Source organism: Peromyscus maniculatus, chromosome 13, assembly GCF_049852395.1.
Source record: "Peromyscus maniculatus bairdii isolate BWxNUB_F1_BW_parent chromosome 13, HU_Pman_BW_mat_3.1, whole genome shotgun sequence".
Lineage (NCBI taxonomy): Eukaryota > Metazoa > Chordata > Mammalia > Rodentia > Cricetidae > Peromyscus > Peromyscus maniculatus.
The window spans coordinates 15769497-15794771 of record NC_134864.1 but is presented as its reverse complement, the minus strand read 5'-3'; the positions used below and the strand labels follow the sequence as shown (position 1 = coordinate 15794771).

The 25275-nt window shown below is 39.0% G+C and overlaps 1 pseudogene; it reads right to left on the bottom strand.

Moving 5' to 3' along the window:
* Window positions 1-20527: 20527 nt before the first annotated feature.
* On the bottom strand, window positions 20528-25122 carry LOC102906632 (L-lactate dehydrogenase A chain pseudogene; annotated as a pseudogene).
* Window positions 25123-25275: the final 153 nt, after the last annotated feature.

The window sequence follows — 25275 nt, the reverse complement described above, 5'->3', positions numbered from 1 at the left end:
CAGATGCAGAGCTTCAGGTATCTGTCTGTGGCTCTGTACCTCTGCTAGCTGCCTTTGGAGGTAGGGGCTTTTTTTTTCTCCCCCTGAATCTGCCTCAGACTCTAGCAGCTTTGTCAGGTCATGCATTTTCTGGGGAGGAATGTCCCTTCTCTGTTTCTTCGGAATCTTTTTCCCTGACAGTATCCAGTTTGGTCTCAGTTTATCCTGCTACCCCAGAAACAGTTTCTGACACTACAGTGGCAGCTTTCCCTGCTACTGAAGGTAGGGTTTTTTTTTTTTTTTTTTTTGTCCGTTTCTGTTTTTGGGGTCTGTGTGGTTTGCGTACAGACTGAAAATCTAACAAGGGAGGTTTTTGCCATTTCTAAACTCCCATTAGGACAGGTTTTTGGTTTTTTTTTTTGTTTTGTTTTGTTTTTTGTTTTTTTTTTTTGCCTCATCAGGCCTTCACCTGGCCCAGTCCCCCAGTGGGTTGTGTTTGCTTGTCTAGGTGCTCAAGGACAGAGCTTATGCCAGAGGCCATCACCTCTCAGGGCTACACTCCCTCATCTCACCGGGAGTCAGTTGAAACAAAGCTTTTCTCAAAGAGGTGCTTTCTCTGACAGAAAAGAAAGCTTTACTCCTGGATAGTTCTGTTCTGCCCTGGCTGGGCTCTTTCCCCAGCACGACTGCTTCAGACACAGTTCAGCTTTACTGTTTTCCCAGAAAGGTCCTTACTCTGATAGGAAAGCTTTTTCTCAGATTTCTTTTTGCAGCTGTGGACCTATCAACCCGGGACTTGTAGGAAAACACACAACTGTGCCGTTCCCACCAGCTTTAGTTTTGTTTGTTCATTGGCAATCTTTTCCTGGGTCCTGCACCTTCCTGTCTCAGCTCTGTGCTCCAGAAAGTTTACAACTGCAGGAACCCTAGTATCCCCGAAATGCACTCCAACTCAGAGATGCTGGCCAGTTGCCTCTGGGTTTTTGGTCACAAGCGAGGATACAATGCTAACAGAGTTTGCAATTGCTTCAGGGGGTCTTTGCATTAGGATGATTAGGAGCACCTTTTCATTCTGAAATGCTCACTTAGACAAAACCCTTACAGCTTGGCTGTAACTGAAAAGCTTGGTTTTTCTGCTTTTCTCAGGCAAAGTTTCCTGCCCTTTGGGGCTCTCTATAGCTCTTCACCCACACTCTCCCAAGCGTTTCCCTCAGGGTACTCTGACCCTCTGTCTTTTACTAGCTTGAAGAGAGAGCTTCTAAGAGGTTTTTAGGAACTTGTCCCTGCCTCCTGCATTGCAGGGAGGATTGTTAAAGCTTGAAAGAACTTAGAGAAGTTTTGCTGTCTTAAGTTTGTCGTTTTCCCTTAGAGATAATCACAGGTGGTCCCCATACTAATATCTTCAGGTGATTCTAATTTGTCCTTCTGAGAAAGTTGAGAAAGTTAAAGGCTTTAGTTTTTAAGTTTAAGAGAGCTTTTGAGAAAGATTAAGGCTTTTTAGAGAGATTTTCCCCCCAAGCTTGGACTTAGCATTTCAGCTGTCCCCAGGTCAAAAGCTTCCATAGGAAACTTTTTCTTCCCCATAAGCTCAAAGAAGAGCTTTTTTACTACCCGTAAAGCCCAAAGAAAGATTTTTCCCCCCCCAGTTTGCATTCATAGCCCCCAAAGTTAGAAAATTGAAGAGTTTTTCTTTCTAGTTGCCTTATTTTTTCCTACACAATCTTATACTTCTAAGTTTTTCCTATACTATATTACTACCGTATACCTTATACTTATTTTTCACAGATAGAAACTGAGAAAGGGATAGAAGATGGAAATTTTGACAGAAGAGAATTTCGCTGCAGCATCGGACATCCTTCCAGTCTGCTTTTCTTTTCTCTCGAGGATAAAACTCCTGTCTCTCAATAATATATATAAAAAATATATATTTTCCATAACACCGGCATGCCTTTCCACTGGCAGGGCTGACTCAGCACTTTCACCAAAAACTCTTTAATAAAACTATTATTTTCCTTTATCTTTAGTCCCTATTACTTTGTCTCTAACCCCTGTTCATTTGTCTTTAGTCCCCCCTTTTTCTAGTCCCCCCTTTTTTTCTTTTGTCCCTTTTTTTCTTTTTTCTTTATTCCCTGTTCATGGCGCCATTCTGTGGGGCATTTACCCACCAACCCCACAGTTCCCCAGAGTTTTCTTGAGTGCGAGCAACAGGAAATACTAGATAGAAGGATTTATAGCAGAGAATCTTGCGGAGAGAAACAGATAGAAAATAAAGGATAGCCTCAAGAGGGCCTGGAACCTATTCCAACGGGCCCCGACTGTCTCTGGCCCAGGGTTTTTATAGAGACACCAAGGGGTGGAGCAGAAGACCTCCTCCCCCAGCACAGCCAAGTGCAGAGCATCTCAGACACCTGCACTCAGGCCTGTGGTCCTGATCATCCTCCATGTGGACCTGCTGGGTAAAGCCACGAGGAACCCGAGAACGGGCTCCCACAGGTCCCCCCTTCTTTTTTTTTTTTTTTGTTTTTTCGAGACAGGGTTTCTCTGTGTAGCTTTGCGCCTTTCCTGGAGCTCACTTGGTAGCCCAGGCTGGCCTCGAACTCACAGAGATCTGCCTGGCTCTGCCTCCCGAGTGCTGGGATTAAAGGTGTGCGCCACCTACGCCTGGCTAGGTCCCCCCTTCTTAATATATAAAAAAATAACTATTAATGGCTTACAGCAATCTCCATAGCTGTTACACCTCCCAGTATGGGAGTAGAGGATGATATAGATGGCATTTCTCTTTTGAATTAGGTCCAAGGTGACCACAGCAGTCTTAGCTGCCTCAAGCCCTTTCTAAACCAAAACTCTTAAGGCGACTACAAACTTAAAGAATCCCTTAGCTTCATCATTACCATTAACAGGTTAATATAAATATTGCTATACATAGTCACAATTCTCTCAATCTTACAACTCAAAGCAAACTCTTAACAGAACCATTTGAATTAGCATATATGGTGCTATATATAGTTAACAATTTTCTCCGTCTTACAACTTTAACTCAGTCATTTGAATTTTCTTGTTAACAGAACATAGGAAAAACTTCAATGTATTCACATCAAACTTAAACATTTCCTTAACTCCACAAAACCCAGGTGCATTAATATCAATAGGTTTCTGCGAACATAATTCAATCTCATAACTCCTCCTTTTCTTTATAATTTTTTAAACAAAAACTCAAACCTAGTTAGAGGAACCCACTCCTGAGAGAGGGCTGATCTCCAAAATATATAAAGAATTAAAAAAACTAGACATCAAAATACCAAACATTTCAATTAAAAAATGGGATACAGTGCTAAACAGAGAGTTCTTGATGCAGGGGGAGGGGTTTGGACCTACTTCTAATGAATGTACCAGGCTCTGCTGACTCCCCATGCAAGGCCTTACCTTGTTAGAGGAGAGAATGGAGGATCAGCCGAGGGGGAAGGCTGGGGGCCGGAGGAAGGAAGAAAGGGGGATCTGTGGTTAGTATGTAAAATGAATAAAAAATTTCTTAATAATAAAAAAAGTTTAAAAAAAGAAATATAATGGCAATTTTTTTCAAAGATTAGGTAGTATGGTAGCTATTCTTGGTTGTAAACTTAACTACATCTGTAATTAACTAAAATACAAAAATGGAAGGCACACGTGTGAGGATTTTTGCTTAATTTGAAGTGGGAAGATCAACTTCTGAACCAGGTCTTTGAGATAAGAAGACACACCTTTAATCCAGATCTTTTGATCTGGAGAAACACATCTCTGATCTGGGCCACTCCCTCTGCTGGAAGCCTATATAAGGACATGGAAGAGAGGAATTTTTCTCTTTGACTGCATGTTCTGGCTTGCTAGCAAGTCATTCCCTCACTGGCATTAGAGTCTGCTTCTTCAGGATTCCAGCATATACTAAAGACAAGCTGAGACATCCAGCCTTGTGGACTGAGCAACTACTGGATTCTTGAACTTTTCCATTCATAGCCAGTCATTGTTGGATTAGCTTGACTACAGCCTGTAAGTCAGTATAATAAATCCCACATATATCATATATATGCATATTATATAATTAGATATATTTATATATAATTATATCATTAATTTTTATCAATAATTATTTATAATCAGTAATATTATATGAATTATATGAAGTATACTATATAATTATATATGAATATATTATATATATTAATTCTTATGTTCTGTTACTTTAAAGAACTCTGACTGAAAGAGTTAACAAGTGGTTAGAAGCCTTATACACTGGGTGAGAGTAAGTATGTTGGTGTAACAATTATAAAAAAACAAAATAGAAACTAAATGTGATCCAGGGTTGACAGTAACCATTCTCTGATCCAAGAAACCACCATCTTGGTAAGTTCAGCTAAGCCCCCTTGCAAAAGAATTATCCCAACTGGCCAGTTGACTATGCCTTTTCATGTGAGGAGGGTTGTGAGACTCTCACCTCAGGATTGAGCTGCTCCCTACCACCTGTTGTGTGCACCTCTACCTTACTTGCACATGTCCTTGGGGAGGGGCTAGAGTATATAAGCCAGGGGAAATGAGGGAAAGGAGACTAGATCTGTGTAACTATGGAGAAACTCTCTTCTGTTCTGGGTGAAGGCTTTCTGGGTGCAGCCAGTTGGGAGGAGAAGCACCCACAACCTGTAAATAACCCTTCACCTGTGCCCTGTAAGAAAGCTCAATAAACACTGGTTCCCCAGAGTGAACTTTTGTGGGATTATCCCTGTTAGTCATTGGGACCTTAGTTTTAGAAGAAGGGGTAGACATTGCTTACATTCCCCTAGGAAGTAATTTTAGCAACACCTGGCAGCTCCACTGCTAAAGGAACTTGAACCTTCGTATCTAGAAGAAATATTTGCACTCACTTACATGTCCTTTACAACACTATTCATAATACTAACAGTGAAAAAATGGATAAGAACATAGATATAAATGTATTAAAAGGAATAGCTTTCAGTCTTACAAATGAAGGAAATTCTATCATTTTTCCAAGAATAAATACGCACAGTTTTATGTTAAGTGAATCAAGCAAAGCACATAAAGACACATATTGTGTGAAGTGACCTATATGTGGAATCTCAAAATGTAAACACCTATGGGGCAGTTAGAACAACAGTTGCAGAAATCAGAAGTCAGGAGTTGGTAACAACAACAACAAAGGATATTTGTCAATGGGTAGAAAGTTTCAATTAGCCATGTAGATTACATTCTCAATACTTAGTGTATACCATGTAGAATTTGTCAATAATTTTGTATTGTAAACTTGACATTATTGATAGTTAATCTTAGATGTGCTCACCACACAGAAAGATGTTAACTACTAGTGCTAGTCAATCACTGTGACAAAATACGTGAAATAGATCAACGTAACAGGGAAAAGGTTTATTTTAGGCTCTGGTTTAAGAAATGTAAATCCATGGTGACTTGGTGCCAACAGTGGACATGTGGCAAGGTGGGCCTGTGACAAGGTGGGCCTGTGGCAAGGTGGGCCTGTGACAAGGTGGGCCTGTGGCAAGGTGGGCCTGTGACAAGGTGGGCCTGTGGCAAGGTGGGCCTATGGAAAGGTGGGCATGCTCCTCATGTCACCATAGAGGATAGGAAAGGCAGGAAAGAATCGGAGGTGAAAAGGAATAGGAGGGAAAAGAAAAAATGAAGGCCACGTAGAAGCTCTAGTTCCCAAAGTCATATCCCCAATGGCCCAATACCTTCAATTAAGTCACACCTGCCACATTTGTGCCCCCTCTAATAGCCCATTCCATCATGAACCTATAAATCTATCATCATGTTGATGAGATCAGAGTCCTTCAGAGCCAATCATTTACTAAAAGTCTCATTTCTGGACATTGGTTTACTGGGAACCAAACTTCTAACACTCGAGCCTCTCCAATTTCAAAGCATTACAATCTTCCACTAATCTTCAAAGTTCATGACCACAATGTCACAATGCCAAAAACATTCAGCCCATCTCTAAATCTCAATAATCCCAACAATCCTCAAAAGTCTAAATTCTGCTCTGTGATTCAGCCCAGAGCCCTAGTAAAACCCTAAAGACAAGCAATGGACTTCCAGCAACCAGTGGCGGGAGAGGCAGAGTAAACATTCCTATTCTAAAAAGAAAGAGTAAACAAAGTAAGACTGGGGTGCAGCAGGCATGATAGTAAGCCTTGTAATTCCACACCTGGCATTTTGGGTATACGATCAGCAAAATGTGTCCAGAAGGGTTGGGCAGCCTAGTCCTATGCCTTGGTGACTGCAGCTCATGTGCTCACTCTCATGGACTGGCTCTATTTCCTCTTTGAGTCTTTCCTCAGCAAATGTTTCATGTTCCTAGCATCTCAGGTTTCTAAGGTCTCTGTTGTACCTTTGGCTTCATTCTTTCAGTTTTGCCCATGTTCCTAGCATCTCAGGTTTCTAAGGTCTCTGTTGTACCTTTGGCTTCATTCTTTCAGTTTTGCCCATGCCCTTTTCAGAGGCTGCTTGCAAAGCTTCAAACCCTACTACACATATTTTCTACCATGCTTTACATGAAGTCTCAGTGGAATCAGCTGTGATCCCATAAATCCTGCATGCTGCATGCCTGAAAGAAACTGGATGGATACAGCCTGTATGTTTGACCAGTTTGAGCAGCAGCCAGGCTTGTTTGGATTGCAGATGCAGCAGCCTCCCATTGCCTGGATGAGCTGAGTGTAAGGAGACAATTTGCATTTGTAAGCAGCCACCCTGATAGTCTTCTCAAAGCCATGTCTTCCGAATGTTTTCATACCTTTCAGCCTGAGCCTATGATAAGTACAATCTAGCCAATTTGTGAACTCCGAAAACAGAATCTAGGAGAACAATCAGCAAGCTCAAAGATGGAATTAAAATCACCTAGTCAGAGGAACCTTTCTCATGGTGTTAATTTCCTTAACAATGAACACCCCCTTCCATGCTTGTTTATCTTGTCAACTTCATTATACTATATGAGGTGATGGTCATTAGTTTTACTATAATTGTTTCACAATGTATATGCATGTGAAAATATCACATTATACATGGTAGTATTCATTTTTTTTGTCAATTATACCTACACATTCGCAAATAAATAGAGGAATAAAAGTAATTCAATAATTCTAGACTCCATAGCAATTCTGACCAGGAAACAAAGCAGCTATAGAAACGGCTTCAAAGGTGTCTCAACTACACTTTACCCCAGCAAATCCTGGGTGAAGTTTATTCACATGGCATCTGAATACATTTCTGCTCTTTTACATCTCAATAAGCCTGCTATTATCTTTACCACAAGCCAGGTCTTTTAATCCCAGGAACTAAGGAATCTAGGCAGTGGAATCTTACATTCATGGCAAGCCCAGCCTAGCAACATAGTGAGACCTTTCACTAAAAAAAAAAAAAAAGGCAATAAAGCTTGAATGTTCTTCAGTGTAGAGAGTTTCCTTAGCAGAAACAAGGCCCTGCTCTAATTGCTCGGTATTGTAACAAAAACAACAAATCTAAACCATGGATGTAAAAAGCCAAATCACACTTAGTAATAAAGGACAGGCAAATCCTATCATATTCCCAGAAAGAGACAAACAAGAATATTAGTGGGTAACAGTAAAAGTAGCCATATGTTAAAATTTTTCATTATATATAATAAAAAAGAAAAACTAAATGAAATATACATTAAAGTTCTTATTTCTTAATAAGCTAATAGCTAACACAAACTATCCTAATAAATTACTGATGTTATGACTGAAATTTCAGACTTATAATGCAGATCCTACAAATAGGCATTTTAAGTAAGCAAATATATGCAGAGAACATTTTTGCTTTGTACATCCACGGTCTTAACTTCAAAATTCTCATGGTGTTAAGAGTGGAAATAGAGGTCTACATGACAAATACCTAAATATTTCAAAGCTATAAGTCAAGCTGATAAACCAACACACCCTTTTAAAGTCTGTTATGGGGCCTCCATAGGACCCCACAACTCACCAAAAAGACAGTCTCACAGGTACCTATTTTACCATGCTTGTCCTTTACCAAGGACAAATGACCCCAGCTTTTATAGAGGAACCCTATCTCCAGCCCAAGCCTTAGGATTATTTACCCAATAGGGACAATTCAGGGAACCCAAAAAGATGCCAATCAAGTTTAAATAAATAAATAAGATAAACAAATAAGCAACCAACCAATGTGGGTCCTTAGGTCTTACTCTGCAGTGAGTGGCATAAGGTAGTGCTGGGCACAGCTTACTCCTCAAGGAATAGGCATCTCTTGACAGTATTTAGGTTAATACAATTTACTTAAAAAGCAAAATGAGTGAAAAAGGTTGACCAAAAGAATTCAGAAACGTGAAGCTTCGGATGCCACCTGTGGTGTTTTCATGAATATGTAAAGACATACATGATCTAGAAGGAACTAGAAAAATCTATTTTCATGACACTAATCAGTTTATTTGAAAAGTTATTTTTAACTGCAATTAACATTTCAAGTATAATTTTATTATACAATCATCTGTAGCCTAATTAGTTACTAAGATTTATGATATAACTGAATAGGCCTTTAGCTATGAAATTCATCTATGCACTTAAAATGTATATATGAAGTTCGTGCTTTGTTCTAGATATTGTTTTAGCACTGAAGTTATCTTAAAGACAGAAATCTTTGCCTTCCTAGAGTTTATAGTGAAATAGTGGCCAGTACTTATGTTTACATTTCTTCACTAGAGCCAATTTAAAAATTCCACTCATTGCCTTTTGCATACATATCTTTTGGGATCTGTAGCTGAAACTTTGAAAAAAATCATTCTATTATGCTTACTTTCTCACCTCTCAGAAAAATGTGAAAGAGTAATTTTTTAATGTCCCCAAGTGACTGGGCCACTTCTATGTTTGGAGTTTCTATGCATTGTAATTAATAAGTAAAAACTGAGATGAGGTAAACAAAAAAATCATTTTCAAGTTTTTTTTCTATGAACATATGTATTACTTAGGAAGAACTGTTTTGTACAAGATTCTGAATGATATATTGATAAGGCAAAACCTAAGTAAATGTCACCAGATCAAAGTATTTAATTATTACTTGGTGTTTTTCAGTACATTTATCATTGGTACATAAGAAGTCTACTGATTTTTATGTGTTGATTTGCATTCTTACAATTGCTGAATGTCTTTATCAGTTAAAAGTTTTTTATTGGTCTTCAGGTTTTTTGTGTATAGAATTGCATAATCTACAAGGGATACTTTTATTTTTTCACATTTGTATCTTTTTAATTCCTTCTTTTATATTCCATAGACTTCAATAACTTGATTGTCTAGTAGTGAAGACAATGGACACCTATGTCTTATTACTTTATCTTAGTGAGAATGCCTTGACTTTTTCTTCCTTTATCATGTTGGCTATAGGCTTACTGTAGATAAACTTTATTATATTAAAGTAAGTTCCCTCCATTCTTATCCTTTTTAAGACTTTTAGCATTAGGAATGTTGGATTCTGCCAAAGGATCTTTTTCTCTATTTTTTGAGACTTGCTTTATGTGTGAATATCTGATCAATTTTGGTGAAAGATCCATGAACTGCAAAAAAGAATGTGTATTTAATATTCAGGTGAATGTTTTATAGACATTGGTTAGATCTATTTGATTTATGATTTCATTTAACTCAGATATTTAGAGTTTTATTCCAAATGACCAGTTTATTGGCAAGTATAAATTATTGAAGTCACCCACCATCACTGTGTTGTGTTGTTTCTGTGACCTCATATATGGTAGTATTTGATTTATGAAATTGGATATATATATATATATATATATATATATATATATATATATATATATGTATTATTGAGTTCTCTCATTGATGAGTATGAAGTGATCTTTATTCTCTTGTAATTTAGGTTTGAAGTCCAATTTTTAGATTGGAGAATAGCTATTCCTACTTGTTTCTTAGGTTTACTTGGAATATATTTTCTATCTTTTACTCTAGGCAGTGGCTATCTTGTATGACAATGTTTGCTTCTTTGAGGCAAAATTAGATGGATTTTGTTTTCTAATCAAATCTGCTAGCCTTTTTTTTATTTGCTAATAACATTTGTTAATGTTCAGGGTGAGTTTTTTGAGAGATGTACATTAATGCCTTTTATTTTGTTATGTTTGTGGTGCTTATTTTTAAGTCTCTTTTGATTGATTTTCCTGATACTATTTACTTGTTTTCTGTGGCATCTTTAGTGTGTTTATTCTTTTCTTTAGAACAAAATATTCCTTCCAGTATCCTCTTTCAGAGCTCATTTAGTGGTCATAAATTCTGCGAGGTTATTTTTATCATGGGAAGTTTTTCTCTCTCATTCAATTTTAGTAGATGATTTCTGGGATTGATACTATATATTGGCATCTGTGCTTTTCCACAGATTATGAAACGTCTTTCCACGCCCTTTTTGCTTTAAATCTTTCCACTGAATTATTATCAGCTGTTATTCTGTCTGCCTTCATAAGTGGTGCGTCCCTTCTCTCTTGCAGCTTTCAATACTCTTTCTTTAGTCTGTAATTTAATGTTATGAATATGTCATGAAGAACTTCTTTTTATTGTTCTGTTTGGTGTTCTGTAGTCTTTTTGTACCTAAATGCATATCCTTTTTCTCTATATTTGGGAACTCTCTTCTATGTCTTTATTGAAAATATTTTGTAAGTCTTTGGTGTGGCATTATTCTATGTCTATGTCCATCATTTAAAGATTCGGTCCTTTCATGACATCTCAGAGCTCTCTCTCATTCCTTTCATTGAACTTTACTGTTTGACCCAATTCTTCTACCTTGTCTTTCAGTCCTGATTCTCTGTTTTTCACATGATCCATTCTTTTGGTGAGGCTTTCCACTGAGTTTTGTTTTAGCTTATTGATATTCCCATTTTCAACATCATTTCAGTTTGGTTTTTCTTCAGGAAGTCTGTCTTTTCATTGAATTCTATTTTCAAATCTTGGACTGACTTTCTTACCTTATTCAGCTCTTCCTATTTGTCCATTCATCTCCTTTATCAGTATTTTTGGTGTCACAATCTTTTCAGAAAAAAAAAGATCTTATCTCTTATCAAATGAACTGAAAACAACCCTTCCCAAAGTCCATTCTGTTTTGAGCCTACCTAACAGTGGTTTTCAGTTTTCCGACATATTGTACTTTTTTTTTTTTAAATCAGTCCTCTATGAGTGAGTCCACCTTCCCTCACACTCCTGTCCCTACTCATATCTTAAGTTTATGCCTTATCTCTTTCCCCAGTCCCTCTCCAGCTTGATTGGCTTTGGAAACCGACCTTGAGTCTTAGCTACTTCAGTCAGTAAATCTTACCCAACAGTGCCAGTATTCATAATTTTACTGTCTGAGGAAAGTATTATAGTACATATACTGTTAGTTATATATAGATATTTATGCATACTGTTTTATGTAGCTCTTGATTTTTTATTTGTTAATCATTTCTTTTCAATAGTTATATATTTTTAAGTTCAAAGATCACATTATGATTATAATTTTGAATAGTATTTTCTATAGAGCTGAGTCTAGGGTAGGCAGTCACTGAATGTTTATTGGCAAATAATATAAAATAAAAGACAATCCAACAATTTAGGTCACAATAAATTTATCTAGAAATCATATTAGCTTGAAGATGGTAGAATAAAAGCATCATTAAGTCTTTATAGTGTACCAATAGAGGCTCTGTGAAGAGGACCTGGACAATTTCAATACCTATGGAATCAGTCACTTCCCAAATATTTACAAACACTCAGATGTTCTGGATGACACAGAGATAACAATAGGACAGCTAAATTATATATTGCTATATTTGGACAACTAAACTAAAATTGTTCTTCCTAAAGATAGAGCCATCATTCTTTTATTTTTATTTATTTATTTATTGATTGATTGATTTTTCAAGACAGGGTTTCTCTGTGTAGCTTTACGCCTTTCCTGGAACTCACTTTGTAGACCAGGCTGGCCTCGAACTCACAGAGATCCCCCTGCCTCTGCTTCCCGAGTGCTGGGATTAAAGGTGTGTGCCACCACCACCCGGCACCATAATTCTTTTAACAGAACCTTTTTTTTTTTTTTAAATAAATGTACAAGTCCACACAAGAATTTTTTTCCCAAGTTTGACCACCAGATGTCAGCCATTCACTATGCTGGAATAACTTCCTTGAAGAAATCTTTATGAAAAATGTATGTTTGTGGATGTCTGCTGTTATCTGGCTTCTCCTTCTTCTTTCATTTATTCCTGCTTTGACCATCAGGCTACTAATCAGCCAGTGACCAATCAATCAATTAAAATTTTAAGAAGCCAAATATCCATTGTAAGCTATTTAAAAGTGGCAAGGATATCTAGGTAATTTTGGGAAAACAATTTATTAGAATATTTAAGTATTCATATATACAAATGTGAAAATAACACAAAACCTTAAACACAGGATGGAAATGGGCTATTCAATCCTAGTAATTTTGAGATCAATTAAATACTTTGAGCCTTTGTTTTAGATAATTACTCTCTCCTTGCTCCTTTGGACAATTGTATGGCTATAGTGGCATTTGTTTTCATATTTCTCAGGCAGGGCTCATTGCAATGCACACACTTCTGTAGACCCTCACACGATGTACATGAGGTGAATGTCTGGATCTACTTCCATTACTGAGTTGAATATAATAAATTTAGACTTTATGTCCCTTTTAGATGGCAGGCTACCTTAGGTTTAGCAAATTTACCAAAGCTCTTAAAGAAAGAATTTTATTACCTAAGCATAGACCGCAGTCAGTCTCGATTTCGTTATCTACTCAGCCTTTATTTTCTTCCTTTCTATCCCAGATTTTGTCTATCACTTCTGGAGGCCTGGAGGCCTGAGGGGATGCTTATTTCCCAAGCTTATTAAATCAGCCTGGACATCCTAAAAATAATCCCAGTTTTCTTAACCATGAATTTGTCCAGATGTTGATACAATATGTGTGGGGAAGTTTTTGGAGAGGTTTCAAGGTAACGTCTTACTTATGAAAGAGTGAGCTATAAAGACCGGTGAATAAATCTGTGCAAATCTATTATCATTACACACTATAATTTCACACACACACACACACACACACACACACACACACACACACACGAGTATTGCTGTCTGAATTCTTCCGGTGATAGAGACGTATGTGGCATTGTATGAAGACTCGGAGCAAGAAAGAGTAACATGCTTTACATTTTCCCAGGTATCTGACAGAGATACATTTTAACCCAAATAAGAAGGATATTCTAGAGAATGAAACCAACATGAGGAAAAACAGAGCTTTGAAAAAGACACAGCGAGATAGAGGTAGAAAAAGTCACCCCAACCACATACAGACTTCAGATATTATTGTGTCACTCTACTTTCTTGCCCTTGAAATTTTGAATCAATGTCTACAGCTATATAGACACACACAGACACCCATACACAGAAATCCCATAAAAACACAAAATCAGAACCCATAATACATAAGCAAAAGCCCTGTAAGGTTAAAAAATAATGCACAGGTAAAGCATTATGAGGCAAAATCCCTCCAAAAATTCTATTTGGTTTGGTTTGTGTTGGTCATCTACTACTAGGCATGGGGCCTGCCCTAAAAAGGGTTTCGTATCCTCAACAAGACCCTTGGAAAAAATGCACTTTTTCCTTTGCAAGCTGTGGTTAATTGGAGATAGTTTCTGGGTTGGGGAAGGGATTTGTGCCCAGTTTCCCTCTCTGATTTCTTTCTCCATTCACTTTATTTGAAGTGGGGAGCTGCTGTTTAGAGCATTGCTTCCTTGATCTCTTTCTCAGTTTATTTGTTTATAGGGAGGTTACTGGCTTTTGTCTGTTAATTTTGTAACCTGCTACTTTCCTGAAAGTGTTTATAATAGCTGTGAAAGTTTCCTGGTGGATTTTTTTTTTTGTATAATATATGTCTATAACCATGTTGTCTCCAAATAAAGACACTGACTTCTTATTTAGATACAGTTGTTCTCCTCCAATTGCTTTACTGATGTAGCTAAGACTTCAAGTACTGTATTGAATAGGGATGGAAAGAGTTTAAAACAAGTATTATTTCTGATTTTAGTGGAATTGTTTTGAACTTGTTTCCATTTAAGTAGATGTTGGCTGTGGGCTTGTTGTAAATTTCCTTTATTATGCTGAGGAATGTCCATTGTATCCCTAGTCTCTCCAGGGCTTTTATCATTAATGGGTGTTGGATTCTGTCAAAGGTCTTCACTGCAATTTTGAGATGATCATGTGGATTTTGTCTTTCCATTTTGTATGGTGGATTACGTTTATTGATTTATGTATGTTAAACCATCCCTGGGATGAAGCCTATTTGATGATGTTTTTGTTGTGTTCTTGGATTTGATTTGCAAGTATTTTATTGAGAATTTTGTGATCTATGTTCATAAGGGAAATGGTTGGTAATACTTTTTGTTGGGTCTTTATGTGGTTTAGGTATGAGAGTAACTGTTGCCCCATAAAATGAATTGGGCAACATTCCTTCAGTTTCTAGGAATATTTTTGAATATTAGGCTTAATTCTTCACTGAAAGATGGGTAGAATTCTGCACTGAATCCATCTGGTGATGGGCATTGGGAGAGTTGGTAGACATAAATCACTGCTTCTTTATCACAACAGGTTATGGGCCAGTTTAAATTACTTATCTAATCTTTATTTAACTTTGGTGGGTGGTATATATCAAGAAAAGTGTTCATTTCTTTTAGCTTTTCCAATTTGTTGGAGTAAAGTATGTCCTTATGCTTCTCTTGATTTCCTCAGTGTCTGTTATTATGTCCTCATTTTTGTCTCTAATTTTGTTAATTTGTATCTCCTCTCTCTGCCTTTTAGTTAATTTGGCAAAGGGGTTGTCAATCTTAATGATTTTCTCAAAGAATCAACTCTTTGTTTCATTGATTCTTCATATTGGTTTTTCTTGTTTTTTTTTCTGTTATATTGATTTCAGCCTGAGTTTGATTTTTCTTGCTGTCTATGCCTTTTGGATATCATTCTTTATGTCTTAGAGCTTCCACGTGTTCCATTGAGTTAGAAATTGGAAACTGCTCCATTTTTTTTTCCAGGTAGGCATTTAGTGCTGTAAACTTGCCTCTTAAAAATGCCTTCATTGTGACCCATAAGTTTAGATATGCTGTGTTTTCATTTTCATTCAATTCTAAAAGGCTTTAAATTTGTTTTCTACATTCTTTCTCAACCCTTTTTTTTTTTCCTTCAGTACTGAGTGGTTCAGTTTCCATGAGCTTTAATCCCTGGTGTTTAGATAGGATGCAGGAGGTTATTTCAATTTTCTTGTATCTGTTGAGACTTGCTTGGTGTCCAAGTATGTGGTCAATTTTGTAGAGAGTTCCATAAGTTGTTGAGAAGAAGGTGTGTTCTTTTGTGTTTGGGTGAAATATTCTGGAATACCTGCTAGGTCCATTTGATTTATGATGTCATTTGTCTCTAGCAATTCTCTGTAGCTGGAGAGAAGCTCTCCACAAAGCCCCAGTAGTCCCACAGCCCACTTACAAAATAAACACACAGACTCTTATATTATTAAAACTGTTTGGTCTAATGGCTCAGCCTTCTAGCTATCTAGTTCTTACATCTTAAATTAACTCATTTCTATAAATCTATACCTTGGCACATGGCTCGTGGCTTACCAGTGTCTTACATGTTGGTACTCATGGCAGGGTGGCTGGCAGTCTTTTAACTCAGCCTTCCTGTTCCCAGAATTCTCTTCTCTCCTTGTCCCACCTATACTTCCTGCCTGGCTACTGGCCAATCAGCATTTTATTTATTCACAACATACAGGACATCCCACAGCAATTCACTGTTTAGCTTTTTGCCTTGATGACCTGTCTGTTAGCAAGAGTTGGGTATTGAAGTCAGCCACTACAACTGTTTGAGGGTCAATATATAATTTTAGCTATAGTAGTTTCTTTTATGAACTTGAGTACCCTTGTGTTTGATGCATAAATGTTTAGAATTGCAATATCCTCTTGGTGCATTTTCCCTTTGATGAGTATGTAGTGTCCTTCCCTATCTCTTCTGATCAGTTTTGGTTTGAAGTCTATTTTTTCAGATATTAAAATGGCTAGTTAAGCTTGCTTTGTAGGTCCATTTGCTTGGATTATGCTTTTCCATCCTTTTCTTCTGAGACAGTGTCTATCCTTTATGTTAAGATGCATTTCTTGGATGAAGCAGAAAGATAGTGTTTTTTGTTTTTTGTTTTTTGAGACAGGGTTTCTCTGTGTAGCTTTGCGCATTTCCTGGAACTCACTTGGTAGCCCAGGCTGGCCTCGAACTCACAGAGATCCGCCTGGCTCTGCCTCCCGAGTGCTGGGATTAAAGGCATGTGCCACTACTGCCCAGCAGATTGTGGTTTTTAATCTATTTTATTAGTCTGTGTTCTTTTATTGAGGAATTGAGACCATCGATGTTGAGAGTTATCAATGAGCAGTGTTTGCTTATTCCCATTGTTTTGTGGTGATGTGGGTTTTTTTTTTTTTTTAAAAAAAACTCCTGTTGATTCGCTGGTCTGATATTATTTACTCCTTGTGTTTATTTGGGTGGTTAGCTTCTTCAGGTTGAAGTTTTTCTTCTAGCACCTCATATAAGACTCTATTTGTAGATAGATATTGTTTAAATTTGCTTTCATTGTGGAATGTCTTTCTTTATCTATTGTGTTTAAAAGTTTTGCTTGGGGTAGTGGTCTGGGCAGACAGCTGTGGTTTCTTAGAGTTTGTGGAACATCCTTACAGATCGTTCTGGCTTTTGGAGTCTCCATTATGAATTCATATGTTATTCTATTGGTCTGCCTTTATGTGTTACTTGGTCTTTTCCTCTTAAATATTTAATATTCTTCTTTTTCCTGTACATTTAGTATTTGCCATGGGGAGTTTCATTTTAGGTCCAATCAATTTAGTGTTCTGTATGTTTCCTGTATCTTGATGGGTATCTCCTTCTTTGAGTCAGGAAATTTTTCTTCTAAAGTTTGGTTTAAAAGATTTTCTGTGCTTTTTACCTTGTTTTTTTTCTCCTTCTGCTATTCCTATGATTCATAGATTTTTTTTTTCTTTTTGTAATATCCCATGTTTCTTGGGTTTTTTTAGATTTGACATTATCTTTGATTGAGGTATCTATTTCTTCTATCTTGTCTTCAATGCCTGAGAGTCTCTATTCCATCTCTTGTACTCTGTGAGCAAGGCTAACCTCTGAGGTTTCTGTTTGACTTCCTAAAGTTTTCATTTCCAGTATTATTTCAGGCTGGATTTTCTTTAGTGATTTCATTTCTACTTTCATGTCTTAAACTATTTTCATCAGTTCCTTCCACTGTTTGTATTTTCTCACTTCATTACATGCTTTATTCATACCCTATTTAATGTCTTGAACATATTCATCATAGCTATTTTGATGTCCCTGTCTTGTGCTTCAGCTATACCACATATCTCAGGGCCTTCTGTAGTAAATTTCTTGGGTTATGGGGGAGACATATTGTCTTGGGTGTCAATGATTGTGTTTTTTGCACTGGTGTCTAGGCATCTCTGTTTAGAATGATTGTGATTCCAGGTATTAGTATCTAGTTTTGTCTTTGTTGAGTGGGTGTTTCATTCTTTATTTCTGTTGCCCTCTCTGGATGTTAGGAATGTGTGGGTGCTGTGGGTTGCTTTGTAGGCAGTGCTTCTGAGGCCCTGCCCATTGTGGTCACTGAGGGTCCCATGCAGACTATGTTTCTAAGTATTGGGACCTGTCAGGAAGAAATGGAGATAGAATAGAAGGGGGGCTGAAAGGGTCCTCAGGAAGAAGGAAATCTGGGTCCACTGCAAAATTTGCCAGACTCCCTAGGGAATGGAGGTAAAGTGGGAAGAAAGGTCTCTGCAAGCAGTCTGCTACAGGGCTGTGAGTAAGAGCAGAGAATTTGCAATGGAGGGCTGGAAGGAGCATGCAGATTACCTACTTGATTCCTAGCCTAGTCTGGCCAGTGGGTCCCCAGGTAGAGAGCGCCTCTAGGTATTGGTGGCTGACACAGAAGAATGGGAATGAACTTGAAAGTGGGGTGGGAGGGTCCCGAGGAAGGAGGAAAGCTGGATCTGTTCAGAGGTTTGGTGGAGTCCCAGGAATGGAGGCAGTGAGGGTGACAGTGGTCAGCTACAGGGCTGGGGATGAGTATTTGCAGCAAGAGACAGGAAGGAGAGTGAAGATTGCCTTCTTGATTCCCGGGCTGGCCTGGCCACTTGTTTTACCTTTTTATAACTAAGGGGAAAATTGATTTTGTTGAACAGAAGCTACCTATTTCTACCTACATGGTTTAGGTAGAAATATTAGTGTAAAGATGACAGTGTTTAGAGCTGAAATCTCTACCTCTAGACCTGTAGATATATTTGTTCCCTGTTATAGTGGTGAAGTAAGTGAAAAGGAAATTTAATATTTCATTTTGCAATGAGTACTATTTGTGAGAATTTGAGGCTGCGCACATGTAAGTGTTTACAATCACTCAGTCCCTTTTTTCATTTTTACATTTATTATATTTTGAAAATTTCATGCATAAGTACTTCATTTACATCATTTCCACTCTACCTTCTCTCTTCTAATCTTTGGTGCCTCCCACTCTCTTTCAAATTAATGATCTTTTTATTATTATTATTATTACATTTATACATGTGTGTATATAAATACAACCTGCTGAGTCCATTTAAGGATTATGTGTGTGTGTGCATGTGTGTGTGTGTGTGTGTGTGTGTGCATGTGTGTATGTGTGTGACCACTTGGGATGCAATAACCCATCTGGGGCTTGTCCCTGGTGAAGATTTAGCAGACATTAGTTGCCTATAGTTCTTCATTTAGGGGTGGAGCCTTATGAGATTTCCTGTCTACTAAGGAATAGTTCTCATAGCATTGGAGGATGCTATTCAAGATGCCAAGGAAGAAGAGCAATTAAAAGTCCTACTATCTCTCAAGTCCATGAACCACACAATGAACAGCATGGTCAGGTATCCCCAAGGGTACAATGGTGGCACTCATATCCTGGGGGTAACCAACAGCCATTTAATTGTATTTAAGGCCCATTCAACAGAAGAAAAACATGCCCCATGTTGTAACACTAGGAAACGACCCTTAGCTGGTGAGCTCATGAACCTAGAAGAAAACTTACTATTGCCATTTTCCTAAACCAGTATAATTCCTAACTTCATTCTAAATTCTTATCCTTCTATCCACAGATAAGTATAACTTTTGCTCTTCATTGTGGTGACATTGTGTTCCCCGAAATAATGTACACTCTAATAAACTTATCTGGGGTCAGAGAACAGAACAGCCACAATATTAAACATAGAGGTTAGGCAGTGGTAGCACACGCTTTTAATCCTAGCATTCTAGAGGCAGAGATCCGCCTGGATCTCTGTGAGTTCAAGGCCACACTGGAAACAGCCACACCTTTAATCCCAAGAAGTAATGGTAGGAGGCAGAAAGGTATTTAAGGCATGAAGATGAGGGACTAGAGCCTGGTTAAGCTTTTTAGGCTTTTAAGCAGCACAGTTTAGCTGAGAGGCATCCATCCAGTCTGAGGAATCAGGATCAACTGAGGAATTGGCAAGGTGAGGTGGCTGTGGCTTGTTCTGCTTCTCTGATCTTCCAGCATTCACCCCAGTAACTGGCACTGGGTTTGATTTTTATTAATAATACTCTTTAAGATTTATGCTACACTTCATTAAATAAGTGTCTTTTTTACAGCAAAGGCCATTATAGAAATATACAAATACAGAGAACAACTGACCATGAGATGCCCATCTCTAGTCGATGTATATAACACAAACCCTACACAAACATGGCAGAAGGGGGAACCCAAAGGATTTTAAGTGCCAGAGGAGCAGAAAATAATGTTGTGACATTGTGCCTTCTAGCTATAAACTCAATATTCAAAATTGTTGCTGAAGACATTACTTGTGTTTGATTTAGTTTTTGTTTTTTTTTTCAAGACAGGATTTCTCTGTGTAGCCTTGTGGAACTCCCTCTGTAGACCAGTTTGGCCTTAAACTCACAGAGATCCACCTGTCTCTGCCTCCTGAGTGCTGGGATTAAAGGTGTGTACCACCATCACCCAGCTTTGGTTTTTAAATTTAAAACAAAAACAAAAACTTTTTTGAACCTTCAAAAACTTTCTTTCACTGTTCAAGGTTTATTTGGAGTTTTTGTTGGCATGACACTTGCATCATCCATATGCAGATATAACTTTTTACATAATATTGCAATGTGTACTTAGGAAAGTTATGTACAAGATACACACGATGGATTTACATATTAGAGCCAGGTTATGACTCATTGGAACCTCATTGGCTTAGATGTGTTTGGTAAGGGTGTGCAGCATGCACACAGGTTCACAGGCTAACTGAAGCCTGTACACAATTGGCAGTGTGTCTTGGAGATCATGGGACTGTCACACTAATCAGGTGACTACCACACAAGTACCACTTCGCATCAGCATAGAGCTGTGGGAACTGAGGTTTTCCCCAGGCCACCTTAACACAACGGCACTAACTCCAGCTCACATGAGAAGGGGACAGTGTGTGGTCTCCATAGAAACCCTGCTGCAGCCTGGACAGGGAAGTACTAGGACATCTGAAGACCTTAGAACAGCAGCGCTTTCTGTATTCCCCCACGCAGAGTGTTTCTGCACTCTTCTTCAAGTGGGCCTCCTTTACGGGAATTGGAGTCACCTTCACAACATCCAAGATTCCATTTTGTCCGGGATACAAGGGACACTGAAGATGTCACCCTTGACTTCATAGAGGTCCTTATTCATGGTGGAAAGGGGATGCACCTCTTGCTGAGGGCCGTGGAAGTACACATCAAGTGACAACTACTGTTGGACAAGATGACCCAGCAGAAGTATAACTCCCTGATGGGGAGCCCCACCTGGCAAAGCTGTGGGGCCACTGGCTGTGGAAACCAGTTGTTTTCTGTCTGTGACTTTCTCGGGTGCCACTGTTATGCCTCCCTAATAAGAACAGCTGTGGGTGCTCTCTCTACGGCCTTTTGGTAGTGTGTTTGACATCTCTGGGCACACATTTAGTTGTGAATTTCTGTTTAAGCTGTATAATTCTGATGAACAGAAACATTAGCAGAATATTCTTTTTTACTGACACAGGAAAGTAACAGTGTTCTCAGACTCAAAGACAGTCTTTTACACATCTTGCAAAGACTTTAGAACTTGTCCAAAACAGACGAAGCTGCCCCTACAGAATATACGCAAAGACTAATTCCCAGGTGTTGTTTATTGCTAAATCAATGCCAGGATGTTTACATTGATATAGCCCCTTGAAGTAGCTCTCTTTCTGATTGTACCCTGACGACTCAAGGTTTAGCCAATTGTTAACTGTCTGGGACCCCTCACCAACTTAGAGCTACATGCATGGGTCAACGTGACATTACTAGCTGAAGAGAAACTATGTGACTTACCTTGTGTTTTGAGAATGGGTAGGGCTCTGAAAATATAACTTATGATTGTTCAGAGTTTGCCTGTGAGACAGCAGTAGCAGCAGTGTGGAGAGAGATGGCCGTGTAGAGTTATGTGAGAACTGCTGTAGAATATGAGAGAAGTGTGTGTGTGTGTGTGTGTGTGTGTGTGTGTGTGTGTGTGTGTTGAGTGAGAGATAAAGAAAAAGAAGCATGAAGAAGAAGAATCATGAGAGAAGTGTGAGGGAATGAGTGGGTGAAAGAGTGAATGAGTAAAGAATGAGTGAGTAATGTAGAAGTATGAGTGTGAGAGAGAGAGCTGTATGTAAGAGCTGCTGCTCTGTAGAGGAGCTGTGCCTAGGAACTGTGCAAAGCGCTGTAAGGGGAGAGAGCTGTGTAAATGAGATGTTTAACTGGCTGTGCGATTTGTACTGAGTGGAGACAAGGAAGATGAAGCTGTATAGAATAGAGATATAGAAGAGGAATGTATGTAAAAGATAGGTGTGTAGACACGTGAAAACAGATGTAACTGTGTATAGAGATGTATGGCCATATGCACATAAAGAAAGACATGCAGCTGTATGTATAGAATGTAGCAATGTGGAGATATGTAGCTGTGTGGAGACAGAAAGAGTGAGAGACCATTCTTTAGATGAAGTAAAAGAGAAAGTTAACACCAGAAAGCACATGTGTTTTCTTATTTTACCAGTCAGACAGATAACAACTTATTTCTAAATACCCTTAGATAGAAAAAGTCTAGCCCTTGCTGCCTTAGTGGATTTTCTTGCATTACCATGGAGGTGGCCTTGGAGCAGGCTCTCCATAAGGCCCCTGATACCCTCCTAAGATTCAGAGAGGCCAAAGGCCCATATAGTATTCCAGTTTGATCATGTCGTAGGTGCTGTCAATCACCTGCTTGTGAACCTCTTACCACTGCTCCTTGTCGGCATCAGTGTTCAGCTCTGGGTTCGGGTTCTTCAAGGAGATGCCAGCAATATTGACACCAAACCACACTGGCACACTGGAGTCTCTAAACTCCCCTAGGACCCATCTGTGACAGCTCAACAGAACTGAGTAGAATCCAGATTGCAAACATTTCTGATAACTCTTGTTTTCTAAGCCATGTAGGTCAAGATATCCACGGAGTTTGAAACAATAAGCAGTTTGCAGTTTGGACTATCTGTCATAATGTTGGGAATGATGAACTTGAAGATTCATATTTCCCTGGACCAAAGTACGTCAGCTCTCTCTTGCTGATAGGCCCCCTGCTGTGACAATGATCAACCTGGAGTCTGTAGTCACCCTATCATCTTTGCCAGAGACAATTTTTGATGTTCTAAAAAAAAAGGCTGCCATGCTGGAGATCCATGATCTCTCCCTTGAGTATGTCTTCCATGACATCAACAAGGGCAAGCTTATCTGCCAAGTCCTTCATTAGGATACTGATGGCCCAAGGCATACCAACAGCACCAACCTCCCAAACCATAATCTTGTTCTGGGTGCTTAGGGGTGGTGGTGGTGGGCATTCTTTCTTAAGAAAATTCCCAGCCAGCTGGTCCTTGAGGGACTAGACTTGCTATCCTGGACTTGGAACCTTTTGGGACTGCTGATGCACAATGGGCCGGCATTGGGTACATAGAGTCGTGGTCTGGGCTCGGGAACAATGTCCCAGCCAAACATTCAGATTTTTAAGTAGTATTTTTATTTATTTCTTGAGAATTTCACACAGTATGTTTTGACTATGTTCATTTCTCTCCCACAGTTTCTCCTAGAACTTTCCCTACCTCCTCACCAACTCGACTTCATGCTGCTGCACCCTCCCCCACTCCCATAGGGGGGAAAAAAGTGAAATCCAGCTTGTGTTGGCTGACTACCCCTGGATGTGGGTCTGTCCTGGATTGGGGTCTGTATACCAAGCGTACTCCATTGAAGGAAATTGATTTCCCCCTTCCTAGCAGTAATAAAATGACAACAGTTTCTAGCTGCAGATGTGACTTCATATCTGCTTCCCTTCCATGCTTGGTTTTTGTTTGGTTTTAGCTCAAGTAGATCTTGGGCATGCTATCACTGTCTCTCTGAGTTCATATGTGAATCTTCCCTTTTTGTCTGGAAAACACTTGAAGTTATCCATCATCCTTGGTTCTTTCTGTCTTTCTGATCTTCTTCTGCATGGACCCCTGAGCCTTGAGTGGTACAGATAAACCATGTAGGTCCAAGTGTTTCAAAGTCTCTTATTCTCTACACGTTGATGAGTTAGATGTTGGTTAGATTATTAAGTGCTCTATAATAAGTGCCATCTACTGAAAAAAGCAACTTCTCTAGTGATGGCTGAATGATGCAGTGATCTATGCTGATAGCAATTATGTCATTAGGACTTATTTTATTGCTAATTCCATATAGCAGAATGATATTATAAGGTTTTTCCCTAGGGCCCATGACCTGACTAGCCTTAAGTTCTCAGCTTCATTGACAGTGTCAGGTAACCAGTTAATGACTTTGTAATGGATTAATGACCTAAAGTCATTAACCCATTTAGCCTCAGGGACCTGAGAAACTCCTGACAGGAAAGTTGACAAGCTGATAACATCTGCAGGCAGTTAGGAGCTAGGAAGCCCCTGATGAGAGAGTCAACATATCAACCTCCATTGGGATTTACAACTCAGACTTTAGCTGGGAGGAGGGGGGGGCAGAGCTGCAGATGGAATTTACCACCCCCAAAGGTCGCCTTTTCTGTCCTATCACACTCTCAGGACCCCTGCACCACTTCACATGGTCTTCACTCCTACTTAGAGACTGCTGCCCGTCATTGCTCTAATCTGCCGAGGTTGATGGCCGTTTTCTCTTTATTTTCTTTCATGTCACCTCTATCAGTCCAGATCTAACATTTGGTTTCAAAAACCAGGAAGAGTTTTGACTTTAGCCCTTTCCTTGGATGAGACACACTCTCCTCCTCCTCCTCCTCCTCCTCCTCCTCCTCCTCCTCCTCCTCCTCCTCTTCCTTTTCTTCTTTTTGCTCTTCCTCTCTCTCTCCCTCCCTTTTCCCCTTTCTTCCTCTCTCTCTTCCTCACACTGGGTCCCTCAAAATGCCCTCCCAGCTCATTTTACAGTCTAAACCATTTTTGCCTGTTGCAACCTGAAGATCTTCTTTTTAAAAATTTATTTTATTATTATTATTTGTTTTTTTTTTATAGCCTGTGCCTTTGTGAGTGGTGCAAATTCTGTTCTGAGGCTTTGTTCATAACTTGGATAAACTCAGTACCCAGTCCCACAAACCCCTTTTTTCTCTCACCTCCAATACCCTTTCTGACCTCCCAGAGCAGATGTCTTTTGCCATGAATTCAGCACACCTGCACATCCAACATTGAATACCAAAATAAAGTCAGTGTTCAGTCTAGAGGAACCTTAGGATGACAGACTTTCATTCAAACCCTCAAGGCTGGGGAGGTGGGTCTTGGCTATCTGCCTTTCGCTTTTTCTGCTAGGGTGATGGAATTTCAAAACCCGGGTGTTCTTTCAGCTTTCTGCCATAGGCTTTGTCTTTCATGTTATTGAAAATGGGGACACTTTCTGGCCCCCTGGTCTGCCATTCCTGGCCACTTTCTGGTTGTGAGGACTCATTAGCAGAAATAAGCCTTATCCTTACCTTTTTGGAAATGGGGTATAAGATACCCATTCCTATACGCCTTTGACTTGCCTGAAAACAAACCTCAGCAAGGCATTATTAGTATGCCTGTGGACTGAGGTCTGGGCGCAATAAGTCACTGGATGGAATGGCAAGCGGTCTGAAGTTCTCCACTGTGAGGTTCTTTTTTTCTCTCCACTCCTG